Below are 14,238 nucleotides of genomic sequence, written 5' to 3'. Positions count from 1 at the left end.
ACAAGATTAATTATTTTTATATAAACTGCAAAATATGAATTGCTAATATTTTACTTTGCATTTTAGCACCTTAATATCATAGGATAGTTGGTTTATGATTTTTGTCTTATAAACCATTTTTTTCTGGTATGAATATCAAACTTAACACATCCTTAAAAATGATTTGGGCTTGGGGTGCCTGGGTGGCTCAGTGGGTTAAAGCCTCTGCCTTTGGCTCAGGTCACGATTCCAGGGTCCTGAGATGGAGTCCCGCATCTGGCTCTCTGCTCAGCAGGGAGCCTGCTTCCCTTCCTCTCTCTCTCTCTGCCTGCCTCTCTGCCTACTTGTGATCTCTGTCAAATAAATAAAATCTTTTTAAAAAATTATTTGGGCTAAAAAATGATTTGGGTAGCTTTCCCTTTTTTCACCTCTTTGAAACAGCATAAAATCAGGACTACTTGTTTTATAAAACTATTGGAACTAGACTCTTTTTTGTGAAGAGGGGTAAATGGTTCATAAAATGTTAATTACTAAAGAACAGTCAGTGGTATATTGTTTTCTGTTTTTTCTAAAGTCAATTTTGACAATTAACATTTTTCTAGAAAATTACCTTTTTCACATAAGTTTTCAAGTGTATTGACAATGTTAGTCATGACAATCGCTTACAGTGGAATAACTTTTTTATCTCCAGCCTTACTCTGTCATCATTCCTTACAATTTTTATTATGCCTTTCCTCTTTTTACTCTTGATAAGTCTTGATAGTGGTTTGCTGATTATATTATCTTTTCCAAAGAACCATTTTGGATTTTGTTGATCTTCTCAACTGTAACATCTTTTTCTATTAACTGTATCTTTTTTTTTCTATTTCACTACTTTTTGTTCTTATCTGCATTTTTCTTCCATTTTCTTTTTCCCATATTGGCTTTTCCCCTACCTGCTTATGTTGAACACAATTCATTTATTGCTAGTCTTTATTTTTATTGTTGCTTTTTGTTACAGAAAATGTTAAATATAAACAAAAGCATAAAGAATCCTATAATGAAACTCCATGCACTCATCAGCCAACTTCAACAATTTTCAGCTCATTGCCAGTCGTGTGTTGGTCATTCACCCAGCCCAGATTATTTTGAAGCAAATTCTGACATCACATATTTTCACGTATGAACAGTACAGCAGGTTTTTCTAATAAGGATTTATTATATGTGACCTAAAAAATCATTACCACCTTAAAAAAATACCATTACAATACCTAAAAAAAAAACACCAATAATCTTTCACATCATTCAATTTCCAAGATTCAAATTTCTTCAATGACCTCATAAGTACTTAAACAGTTTCCTTGACTCCTAGTAAGATCCAATAATTGCAATTGGTTAATAGTTCTCTTATGACCCTTAACCTATAGGTTCTCCATCTTTTTTTCTTCCACTTTATTTATCGATGAAGATGGACAGTGTGTCAGACAGAGTGTCCCATATCCTGGATTTGGCTGATTGCATCCCTGTGGCATTCAACATGTTGCTCTGGCCACCATATTTCCTGTGAATTGGGAGTTAGATCTAAAGACTTGATCAGGGGCGCCTGAGTGGCTCAGTGGGCTAAGCCTCTGCTTTCAGCTTGGGTCATGATCTCAGGGTCCTGGGATCGAGCTCCACGTGGGGCTCTCTGCTCAGCACAGAGCCTGCTCCGCGCCCCGCCCCCCGCCCCGTGCCTACCTCTCTGCCTACTTGTGATCTCTATCAAGTAAATAAATAAAATCTTAAAAAAAAATAAAGTCTTGATCAGATTCATATTTGTGATGTCAGGGACCACAGATAATCATGGCCACTATACCTTATGTTGTTTTCTGTCCTGTCATTTTGGTTGTCTGAAGCTTTTTCTCTAGCAGATTCTTCTGCTAGAAGAAGAAGAAGATTGTGGGAACAGTATTTTCATATTTTTTTAATGTTTCATAAAAACACCTTTAAGAGCAAATTCAAGAACCATGAAATTGGGGAAGCTATCCTGGTCTACCATCCCCTTCCCTTCTGGTTTAGAAACACTCATCTCATTTAAACATTGGCAAAGGTTCTCTTTTATGTTGTGTTAGTGCTTCTTGATTTGGACTTTTTCACCTATTTCTTTTGTGTTTTCTGTTTACCATTCTTAAAAAAAAAATTGTTCATTTCCTTTATTACCTTCTAGAGAAACGATAAAATTTTCCACATATATACTGCCCCCCTTTTAATATCTTTTGCTCATTTGGGGATGCCTGGATGGCTCAGTGGGCTGTGTCTAACTCTTGATTAGGGCTTAGGTCAATCTCAGGGCTGAGATCAAGCGCCACATCATGCTCCATGCTAGGCTTAGGCATGGAGACTGCTTGGAATTCTCTCTCCCTCTCCCCACCCCTCTCTGTCTAAAAAAAAAAAAATCATTTGCTGGTTTGGAAGCATAGATTGTATTTCTGTTCTTTTAGTCTTTGTCCACAAGTTTTTCTAAAGATTTTATTCTATCTGAGAGAAAGAGAGACAGGCAGAGGGAGCATGAACAGGAGGAGAAGCAGAGGGGGAGGAAAAAGAGGACTCGCCACTGAGCAGGGAGCCTGATGTGGGGCTCAATCCCAGGACCCCAAGATCAAAACCAGAGACAAAGGCAGAGGCTTAACCAACTGAGCCACCCAGGTGCCCCCATAAATTTTTAATATAAAATCTTAACTATTAGTTTTGCCTACAAATAAATAAAATCAGTCAATCACCTTAACAAGCCATTGATTAATATGCTCAATTTTATTATTCCTGTTGAATTTTTAGTTTTATAATTTACAAAATTACTAATAATTGATAGTTGATGAAAACTTATTGACAAATTAATAGACCTCTGTGCTCATTTTTCTTGTGCCTCATGAGTTTTGTTTTTTCTTGCTAACCTACTCTTTAGCATGTCTCTTAAAAGCAAGGGTCTTTGGGTAGCAAACTCTCTTAGTCTTTGTATGTCTGAAAATGTTTTCATTTTTACTTTTCTCTTGAATGATAGTTTAATATGTTAAATGATATAAAATTGTTATGTTTATTTTTAATATTATGATATATAATTATAATTAACAAAATTATAAGATATAAATTTCTAAGTGGACAGTTAATTTCTCTCACTACATTGAAGAGATTTCTCCATTGTCTTTTTTTCCCCACTTTTCCCTGTTGTGGTGGTAAAATATACACAACAATTGCCATTTTAGCCATTCGGTGGTATTAGATTCACTTGCATGGCTGTACAACTCTCATCACCACCCATGATGATGATGACGACTCTTCATCTTATAAAACTGAAATTCTTTACTTGTTAGATTGTAAGTCCCCACACCCCCCTCAACTCAGCTCCTGGAAACCACCATTATATTTCTATCTTTTGTTTTTTTAATTTCTATCTTTATTATTTTTAGTAAGTACCTCATATAAATGGAATCATATAGTATTTGTCATTTCTTGACTGGCTTATTTCATTTAGCATAATGTCCTCAAGAGTGACCCATATTTTTCCATATAGCAGAATTTCTTTCCTTTGGAAAGCTGAATAATACTCCATTGTGTGTGTTTAACCACATTTTGCTAATCCATTCATCCACTGGTGGGCTCTTGTGTTGCTTCCATGTTTCAGCTATTGTGAATAATGCTGCTGTGAACACAGGTGTACAAATCTCTGTTCCAGAGCCTGCTGTCAATTCTTTTGGGCATAAATGCAGAAGTAGAATTGCTGGGTCATATGGTAATTCTATTTTTACTTTTTTGAGGAACTTCCATCAAAAACATGCTGTGTTTTCCACAGCAGCTTTACCTTTTACATTCCCATCAACAGGGCACAAGCGTTCCCATGTCTTGACATCCCTGTCAGCACTTATTGTTTTCTGGTTGTTTTTGTTTTTGTTTTTTAAAGATTTTATTTATTTATTTGAGAGAGACAGTGAGAGAGAGCATGAGCGAGGAGAAGGTCAGAGAGAGAAGCAGACTCCCCGTGGAGCTGGGAGCCTGATGCGGGACTCAATCCCAGGACTCCAGGATCATGACCTGAGCGGAAGGCAGTCGTCCAACCAACTGAGCCACCCAGGTGTCCCTGTTTTCTGTTTTTTTTTGGTAGTACCATCCTACTGGGTATGAAGTGATCTCTCATTGTAGTTTTGATTGGCATTTCCCTAATGTTTAGCAATGTTGAGCATCTTTTCATGTGGTAATTGGCCATTTGTACATCTATGGTGAAATGTCTATTCAAATCCTTTACCTGTTTTTTAATTGTCTTTTTATTATTGAATTGTAATAGCTCTTTATATATCCTAGCTATAGTAGGCTTATCAGATATGTGATTTACAAATATTTTCTCCCATTCTATGGGTTGTCTTTTTACTGTGTTGATAGTGTCTTTTTTTTAAGTTTTCATTTAAATTCCTGTTAGTTAAAATACAGTGTAATATTAGTTTCTGGTGTACAATATAGTGATTCAGTACTTCCATACAACACCTGATGCTCATGGTGACAGATGCACATTGATAGTGTTTTCTGATGCACAAATTTTTTTTTAATTTTTAAATTTTGAAGTCCAATTTGTCTATTTTTCTTTTTGTTACTGTACCTTTTGTGTTATATCCAGGAAATCACGGCCAAATCCAATGTTGTGAAGCTTTTGAACCATGTATCCTTTTTCTTTTTTTTTAAGATTTTTTATTTATTATTCATTTGACAGACAGAGATCACAAGTAGGCAGAGAGGCAGGCAGAGAGAGAAGGAGGGAAGCAGGCTCACCGCTCAGCACAGAGCCCGATGCGGGGCTCGATCCCAGGACTCTGGGACCATGACCTGAGCCTAAGGCAGAGGCTTTAACCCACTGAGCCACCCAGGTGCCCCAATCCTTTTTTTTTTTAAGATGTTTATTTATTTGACGGAGAGGGAATACAAGCAGGGGAAGCAGCAGGCAGAGGGAAAGGGAGAAGCAGGTTCCCCACCGAGCAGGGAGCTTGATGTGGGGCCCAAGCCCAGAACCCTGGGATCGTGACCTGAGCCAAAGGCAGATGCTTAACCAGCTGAGCCACCAGGTGCCCCAAATAATGTTTTCTTCTAAGAGCTTTATTGTTTTAGGCCTTACATTTAGGTCTGTGGTCAATTTTTAGTTAATTTTTGTATCTGCTGTTGGGTAAGGGCCCAACTTCATTCTTTTGCATGTATTCCCACTACCATTTGTTGAAAAGACAATATTGGGGCACCTGGGTGGCTCTGGTCTTCAGCTCAGGTCATGATCCGGGAGTCCCTGGATCAAGCCCTGAGTCAGGCTCCCTGCTCAGTGTGGAGTCTGCTTGTCCCTCTCCGTGTATGCATCCCCTCTTCTCCCAATTGTGTTCTCTTTTTCTCTCTCATACGTGAATAAAATCTTGAACAGACTGTCTTTTACCCATTTAATGGTCTTGGAGTCCTTGTCAAAAATCATTTGACCATACATGTGACGGTTTATTTCTGGGCTCTCTAATCTATTCTATTGGTCTATGTGTCTGCTTTAGCTAATAAGACTGTGTTTTCATTAATGTAGCTTTGAAATAAGTTTTGAAATCAGGAAGTGTGAGTCCTCCAGTTTTTTTCTCCTTTTTCAACATTGTTTTGGCTAAGCAGGGTCACTTGAAATTCCATGTGATTTTTAGGATGTGTTTTCTATTTCTGTGAAAAATGTCAGTGGGATTTTAATGGGATTGCATTGAGTCTATAGATCACTTCGGGTAGCAATGACATTTTAACAATATTAAGTCTTCCAATCTGTGAACATAGAATTGTTTCCATTTGTGTCTTCTCTAATTCTTTCAGCAATGTTTTGTAGGTTTCATCGTACAAGTCTTTTACCTCCTTGGTTAAATTAATTCCTAAGTATTTTAGTTCTTTTCGGTGCTATTGTAAATGGAATTGGTTTTGTAATTTCTTTTCAGATTGTTCATCATTTGTGTATGGAAATGCAAATGATTTTTATGTATTGACTTTTAATCCTACTTTGCTGAATTCATAATTTATTCTAACGGGTTTCTTGGTGTGGAATCTTTAGGGTTTTCTATATACATAGTCATATTATCTGTAAACAGAGATATTTTACTTCTTCCTCTTCAATTTGGATGCCCGCCTTTCTTTCTTTTTTTTTTTTTTTTGTAATCTCTACACCCAGTGTGGGGTTCAAACTCATGACTCCAAGATCAAGAGCCACAGGCTCTTCTGAATGAGCCAACCAGGCACTCCTATGCCTTTTATTTCTTTTTCTTGCCTAATTGTTCTGGCTTAAACTTCCAGTCACATTTTGAACAGAAGTGGTGGAAACCTTGTTCCTGATTTTAGAGAAAATATTTTCGGTCTTCACTGTGGATTTTTATTTGGTTCTTACTATGTTGAGGGAGTTTCCTCCTATTCCTAGTTTGTTGAGTGTTTTAAACATGAAAGCATGTTGAATTTTGCCAAATGCTTTTTCTGCATCAACTGCATAGATATGTTTTTTTTTCTTCATTCTGTTGATGTGGTGAATTATATTCATCAATTATCATATGTTGACCATCCTTGCATTTCAGGAATAAATTCCACTTGGTTATGGTGTATAATCTTCTTAATATGTTACTGAATTCTGCTTACTAGTATTTTGTTAAGGATTTTTGCATCTACATTCATTAGGAATATTAGTCTGTAGTTTTTGTGTAATATCTTCATCCAGCTATCTTCTATGAGGTAATGCTGACCTCACAAAAATGAGTAAGTGCTCCCTCCTCTTTGATTCTCCTCTTCAATTTTTTTGGAAAACTTTGAGAAGAATTGTTATTAGTTCTTCTTTAAATGTTTGGTAGGGGGTCGCCTGGGTGTCTCAGAGGGTTAAGCCTCTTCCTTCAGCTCCGGTCGTGATCTCAGGGTCCTGTAATCGAGCCCCATGTCAGGCTCTCTGCTGGGCAGGGAGCCTGCTTCCCCCTCTCTCTCTACCTGCCTCTCTGCCTACTTGTGATCATCTCTCTCTCTGTGTCAAATAAATAAAAAGTCTTAAAAAAAATAAAAATAAATGTTTGGTAGAATTCACCAGTGAAGCCATCAGGTCCAGAGCTTTTCTTTGTTGGAAGGTTTCTGATGACTGATTCAATCTCTTTACAGTTATATAGGTCTATTCCAATTTTCTATTTCTCTGTGATTTAGTGTTGGTAGGTTTGTGTTTTAAGAACTTGTCCATTTCATCGAGGTTATCCAACTTCTTGACATACAATTGTTGTTTTTTCTCATAATCCTTTTAATTTCTATAAAATTAGTAGCAATATCCCACCTTCATTTCTGATTTTAGTAATTTGAGTCTTCTATTTTCTTCTTAGTCCATCTAGCTAATGGTCTGGCAATTTTGTTGATCTTTTTGAAGAATCGACTTTTGGTTTCATTACATTTCTCTATTGTTTTTCAATATTTCATATATCTCTGTTTTAGTCTTTATTATTTCCTTCCTTCTATTATCTTTGGTTTTAGTTTATTCTTATTTTTCTAGTTCCTTAAGTGGTAAAATTAGGTTATTGATTTGAGATCTTTTTTTTTTTTAAGCTTTATTTAGAGAGAGAGAGTATCAGTGGGAGGGGCAGAAGGAGAGGGAGAGAGAATCTCAAGCTGACTTGGCACTGAGCATGGAGCCCAACATGGGGTTCCATCCCACAACCCTGAGATCAGGACCTGAGCCTTAACTGACAGTACCATCTAAGTGCCCCAAAGATCTTTCTTGTTTTTGAATGAAGTATATATAACGATAAATATCCCCCATAATAGCACGTTCACTGATTCCCCTGAGGTTTGGTATGTTGTGTTTCTTTTTTTTCTTTTTTCTTTTTTTCAGATTTTATTTGTTTATTTGACAGAGAAAGACACAACAAGAGAGGGAACATAAGCAGGGAGAGTGGGAGAGGGAGAAGCAGGCTTCCCACCAAGCAGGGAGCCTGATGCAGGGCTAGATCCCAGGACTCTGGGATCATGACCTGAGCCGAAGGCAGACCCTCAACAACTGAGCCACCCGGGTGCCCCAGTTGTGTTTCATCTTTGTTCATCTCTAAGTATGTTCTTATATCCCTTGTGACTTCCTTTTTGATCTATTGTTTAAAAGTGTGTTATTTAATTTAAACAATTTTGTGAATTTTCCAGTTTCCCTTTTGTTATTGGTTTCTAAGTTCATCCCCTTGTGGTTGGAGGAGAAGATTTGTATGGGATCTAACTTTTAAAATCCATTGAGACTTAATTTGTGGCCTAACAAATAGTCTATCCTAGAAAATGTCCCATGAGCACTTGAGAAACAATGTGTGTTCTGTTGTTGACTAGAGCGTTCTGTATATGTCTGTCAGATTTAACAATTTTATTCTGCTAAGTCCTCTATTTCCCTATTTACCTTCTGTCTGGTTGTTCCATCCATTATTGTGAGTAGGGTACTGAAATCTCCAACTTTTAGTGTAAAACTGTATTTCTCCCTTCAATTCTTTCAGTTTTTGCTTCATATATTTTGATGGTCTATCATTAGGTACAAAACTATTTGTGTTAAAACTCTTGTTTTATTGAAATTTTTATTAATATATAATGTCCTTGTCTCTTCTAACCTTTTTTGATTTAAATTCTATTTTGCCTGATATTAGTATATCCATACCTGCTCTTGTGGTTACTATTTGCATGGAATATCTTTTTCCATTGTTTCACTTCCAATGTGTTTGTGACTTTGGACCTCCAGTGATTCTTTTATAAACATAACATAGTTGGATCATTTGATTTAACCCATCTTAAACTGCTGCCCTTTTTCCCCCCACATATACAATAATACTTTTATCTTTAGGCACCAGGCCAAAGTGACAGCAAAAGTGAAGAGCAGTTGGCAAAAGACTGTAGGTACTTCTTTACCCGTACCCTTTGGAAGAAGTTGCCTTCACCTCTACTTTCAGCCAAGGGTACTTATAGCTTCAGACAGCAGGTGTCAAGTTCTGTAATATTTATTTTACAAATACAACAAACGTAAAACTAAATAATGATGTTATGGTATGTTAACCCAACCCAAATAGGAATTTAATAATTTGATAAGTCTGACTGAAATAAATGTTCAATATAGATAATAAAAACTGAGAAAAAGGTCTGCCAGCAGTCAGTGAAATGGATACTAACAGAACATTACATTTAAATATTTACACTGAAATCAAAGAACAGCAAATTTACAAAGGACACAGAGAATATATAGATCTCACATCTACAAAGAAGTAAACTAAGACTCAAAAGATTAAGTGATGGAAATAGATTAATGCAGAGAAAAGTTTGTGTCAAACCCTAATTTTGTCATTTACCAGCTGCATGATCTTGGCTATTGTTAATTAACTTCTCAGAGTTTTAATTTCTTCACCTGTACAAGGTAAATGTATTATCTAATTTACAAAATGGCTATTTAGATTAAATAGGATAAAAATCCAGCTCAATTTCTCAAAGCCTAAGAACCACTCAGTAATTATTACAATCTTATCCAAAGTCACAAAACCTATTAGCAGAGCTGGTACTGGAACCCAGGTGTCCTGACTGTTGGTTAATGTGCTGCCTTTTCCAAGGCTGCACCGTTTCAAGGCTTACATTTAAGTCATTTTATTTTTTTGTAAAGATGTATTTATTGGGGCGCCTGGGTGGCTCAGTGAGTTAAGCCTCTGCCTTCGGCTCAGGTCATGATCTCAGGGTCCTGGGATTGAGTCCCATGTTGGGCTCTCTGCTCAGTGGGGAGCCTTCTCCTCCCACCCCCAATGCTTGCCTCTCTGCCTACTTGTGATCTCTCTCTCTCTGTCAAATAAATAAATAAAATCTTTTTTAAAAGATGTATTTATTCATTTGAGAGAAGGAAAGAAAGAAAGAGAAGGAGGGGCACCTGGGTGGCTCAGTGGGTTAAAGCCTCTGCCTTTGGCTCAGGTCCTGATCCCAGAGTGCTGGGATCCAGCCCTATGTCGGGCTCTCTGCTCAGCAGGAAGCCTGCTTTCCCTTCCTCTCTCTCTGTCTGCCTATCTGCTTACTTGTGATCTCTGTCAAATGAATTAAAAAAAGAAAAAAGAAACTTTAGAAAAAAAAAAAAAGAAAGAAAGAGCTCTTGTGGAGGGGAGGGGCAGAGGGATGTAATCCATTTACATGTAATGTAAATCCAAAGTAATTACGAATAAGGAAGGACTGACTTCTGTCATTATGTTCTGTGTTTTCTATATGCCTTACAGCTTTTGTCCCTCATTTCCAACACTATTATCTTATTTTGTATTTGGTTTTATTAGTGAAATGTTTAAATTCATTTCTCATTCTCATTCTCAGACAGACTCTGTGCCAAGTGCATAGCTGAGGCAGGGCTCAATCCCACAACCATGAGTTCACGACCTGAGGTAACCAAGAACTGGTCTCTTAACCCACTGAGCCACACAGGCATCCCTAAGGCATTTTAAAACTAAGGTTCAGTTCCACTGGTATATATATGGATGGACACATGTGTATGACTTCAACCTATTTCTATTCTCTCTGAAGGACATAACTAGATTAATTTCAAAGTTGACCTTTGATAATTAGTATTATGTTCATACATGAAGTACAGCACATTAATAGATCATTATATCAAAGGGGATTTGTGAATCTTAACCAAGAAGGGAGATCTTAAGAAGAAATGCTCATGTGAAGCTTTCCTCTCTATATAGTACCTACCCACCTTAATAAAAAAAAAAAAAAAAGTTGATTTTTGTCCAGTTGGACATGATAGACTATGTTCAGTGGAATGTATCTGACTACCCTTGGGAAAAAACAAAGAAGTTCTTTCTCATCAGATGGGGATATACACTCTGTCTTTTGATTGGAGAGTTTAATCCATTTACATTTAAAGTAATTACCAATAAGGAGGGATTGACTTCTGTCATTGTGTTCTGTGTTTTCTATATGCCTTATAGATTTTGTCCCTCATTTCCAACACTACTATCTTATGTTTGGTTTTATTCGTGAAATGTTTAAATTCATTTCTCATTTCTTTTTATGTATATTCCATAACTATTTTCTTTATGGTTACCATGAGGATTACAGTTAACTCATAAAGTTATAACATCCTAATTTGAATTTATATCAGCTTAACTTCAATAGTATAACAAAAACTCTGCTCCTTTACAATTTTGTCTCCATCTCTTTCAGTTGTTGATGCCACAAAATTACATCTTTATGCATTGTGTGCCCAAAAACATAAATATTTTAAGTACATTAGTTTCTTATATTATGTAGAAAACAAGATTTGGAGTTAGAAACCAAAATTACAAAAGTTACTAGCTTTTACATAAAATCATTGTTTTTTCTTTAAATGTATTTATGTCTTAAATCATAGGAAAGAAAAAGTACAGGTACAAACCACTGTTACAATTAATTTTAAAAATTTTTGTGTTCTTTAATCAATCAATACTTTGCTTTATAGCTTCCGATTTTGACTCATCCTTTAAAATCTTTTCCCTAACACCTACACAAAAATAAATTCCAGACCTAAATGTAAAAGCTAAAATAACAAAGAATTAAAAAGACAATAACAGGAGAACATCTTCATAATTGGGGCAGGCAAAGTTTTCTTTTAAAGGACACAAAAACAGATCATTAAACTTTATTAAAATTAGCAATTTTTTCGGGGTGTCTGGGTGGCTCAGCGGGTTAAGCCTCTGCCTTTGGCTCAGGTCATGATCCCAGGGTCCTGGGATCGAGCCCCACATCGGGCTCTCTGCCCAGCAGGGAGCCTGCTTCTCCCTCTCTGCCTGCCTCTCTGCCTACTTATGCCTACTTGTGATTTCTCTCTCTGTCAAATAAATAAATAAATCTTTAAAAAAATAAATAAATAAAATAAAATTAGCAATTTTTGTTCATAAAAAAACCTAACAATAAAAGAATGAAAAGGCAGGCCACAGAATGGGACAAGATATTTGCTTCTCTGTATATTGCAACAAGGAACTTGATCCCAAAATATCTTTATCTATCTATATGTAAATCATCTCACAAAGAAAGAGAGATAGTAACCCAACACAAAAATAAGCAAACTACTTGAACAGGCACTTCACATAAAAGAGGATATCCCAAGTGGTTGATAAGTTTGTGAAGAGATGCTGAACATAAACAGTATTCAGGGAATAAATGCAAATTAAAACCACATTTTGCTAAACTCCCAAAGCTAGCAACTTTGTTAACATCTCTTGTTCTATTTACTTATGTTTAAATTGGGAATATTAATGTCTGTCCTCAGGAATTTATAGTCTGAGGAGGATTAAGTGAAATAACAGAAAACAGATAACTATGTAGTGAAATACAGTGAATTATGTACTGAAAATCCAGAGCTAGAGGGGCACCTGGGTGGCTCAGTCAGTTATGAGTCTGCTTTTGGCTCAGGTCATGATCCCAGCGTCCTGGGATGGAGTCCCATTTCAGGCTCCCTGCTCAGCAGGAGAGTCTGTTTCTCCCTCTTCCTCTCACTCTGCCCCTGCTCATGGGCTCTCTCTCTCACTCAAATAAATAAATAAAATCTTTTAAAAAAAGAAAAGAAAAAAGAAAAGCCTGAGCTGGAGACACAGTGACTATGTTCTTTACCAAAAAACAATAAAAATAGACTTAAAATGTTCTTGAGCCTGGGGCACCTGGGTGGCGCAGTGGCTTAGGCCTCTGCCTTCGGCTCAGGTCATGGTCTCAGGGTCCTGGGATCGAGCCCTGCATTGGGCTTTCTGCTCAGCGGAAAGCCTGCTTCCCCCTCTCTCTCTGCCTGCCTCTCTGCCTGCTTGTAATCTCTCTGTCAAATAAATAAATAAAATCTATTAAAAAAAATGTTCTTGAGCCTTCCACCTTATAAGTTTTATCTTGCTCTTTGTCAGCTTCTAATTCCAGGGTGCTTGCTGTTGCCAAATTAGCTCATTTTGAATCTCAGTGCATAAAGTGATACAGACCAGACACTTTATCTTGGCTTTATAAATCTGTCCCCATACTTTCACTGAACCCTTTTAAGAAGCCTAGCTCATCTACCAATCTAAATAGCCTCTCTCCTCCCCAAAAAGGTTACCATTTAGCTAAAAACACAATCTCATTTAATCCTTGTAACAGTCCCATCAAGTGAGTATTTTCTTACCCAAGAGATCATTCCCATTTTACAAGAAATTGGAGGCTTGGAGTGAATAATCCACTTATCTGAAGTTATAGAAATGTTCAGTGACAAAGCTGAGACTTAAGGACAAGTTTATCCTATTCCAAAATCTGCTTCTATCACTGTGCTCCACTGACCACCAACGGCACGAGCTGTTATTGTCTTTGAAGAGGTGGGTGCTCACGTCCCTCCTCATAGGCATGCTGTTGGTATCTTGACACTGCCATCTGTGTGTCTGTGTGTGGGGGGTCCTCAAGGTAGCACAGCCCCACACTCTTAGAGGAAAATCTCCTTAAAAAGAAATATGTTGGGGCATCTGAGTAGCTCAGTCTGTTAGGTGTCTGCCTTTGGCTGGGGTGTCTGGGTCCTGGGATCCACCCTCACATCCGGCTCCCTGCTCTGCAGGGAGTCTGCTTCTCCCTCTCCCTCTGCCTGCCACTCGCCCTGCTTGTGCTCTCTCTCACACACATGCTCTCTCTCTCTCCCAAATAAGTGGATAAAATCTTAAAAAAAAAAAGAAAGAAAGAAAAAGAAAAAGAAATATGTTGAGAAATGGAATGGTGTGTGTAGGATTTGGGATTCAACTTTCACTTGATCCCCCAATGGGTCTGACTTCAGGTAAGTAAGAGCTCCTCTTCTGAGTTTGCCTCCCACCCACACCCCTTCCCCAGAATCCTCACTTGGTGTCTCCTCATCTCTGACCAGCACCCCCTGGCCAGACCACAGTAATCCTAGACCTGGGACTAGCTGGGCCAGTCACTGATGATCTCACCCACAGTCTCAGACTCCAGGCTGCCTGGGGGGCTGTCCAGAAGGTGGGGCAAGTATTTGCTGAAAGGGGAAGAAAGGCAGGGCAGGAGGCTCCATTACCTTAGCAAGGCTCCTCTAGTCCCTACCTGGCAGAGCAGACATGGGCACCTTGTGTCCCAAACAGCCGATGCCTGCTGACAATGGCATGGAACTGCCCTTGACCTGATCTAGTAGTTTCAATGTTACCATCAGTTTGAGGAGGCAGAACGGCAATAGGAGCATTGGAACCAAGAATCCCTCTGAGTGCCACAATCCCAGCAGAACGCTCCCCGTGCACCAAGCCAATTCTAAACCCTTCACATGCATTAACT

The sequence above is a fragment of the Lontra canadensis genome, unplaced genomic scaffold, assembly GCF_010015895.1.
Source record: "Lontra canadensis isolate GAN:19392208 unplaced genomic scaffold, GSC_riverotter_1.0 scaffold50, whole genome shotgun sequence".
In the NCBI taxonomy this organism is placed as follows: Eukaryota; Metazoa; Chordata; class Mammalia; order Carnivora; family Mustelidae; genus Lontra; species Lontra canadensis.
Note: the sequence above shows the minus strand (reverse complement) of the source record.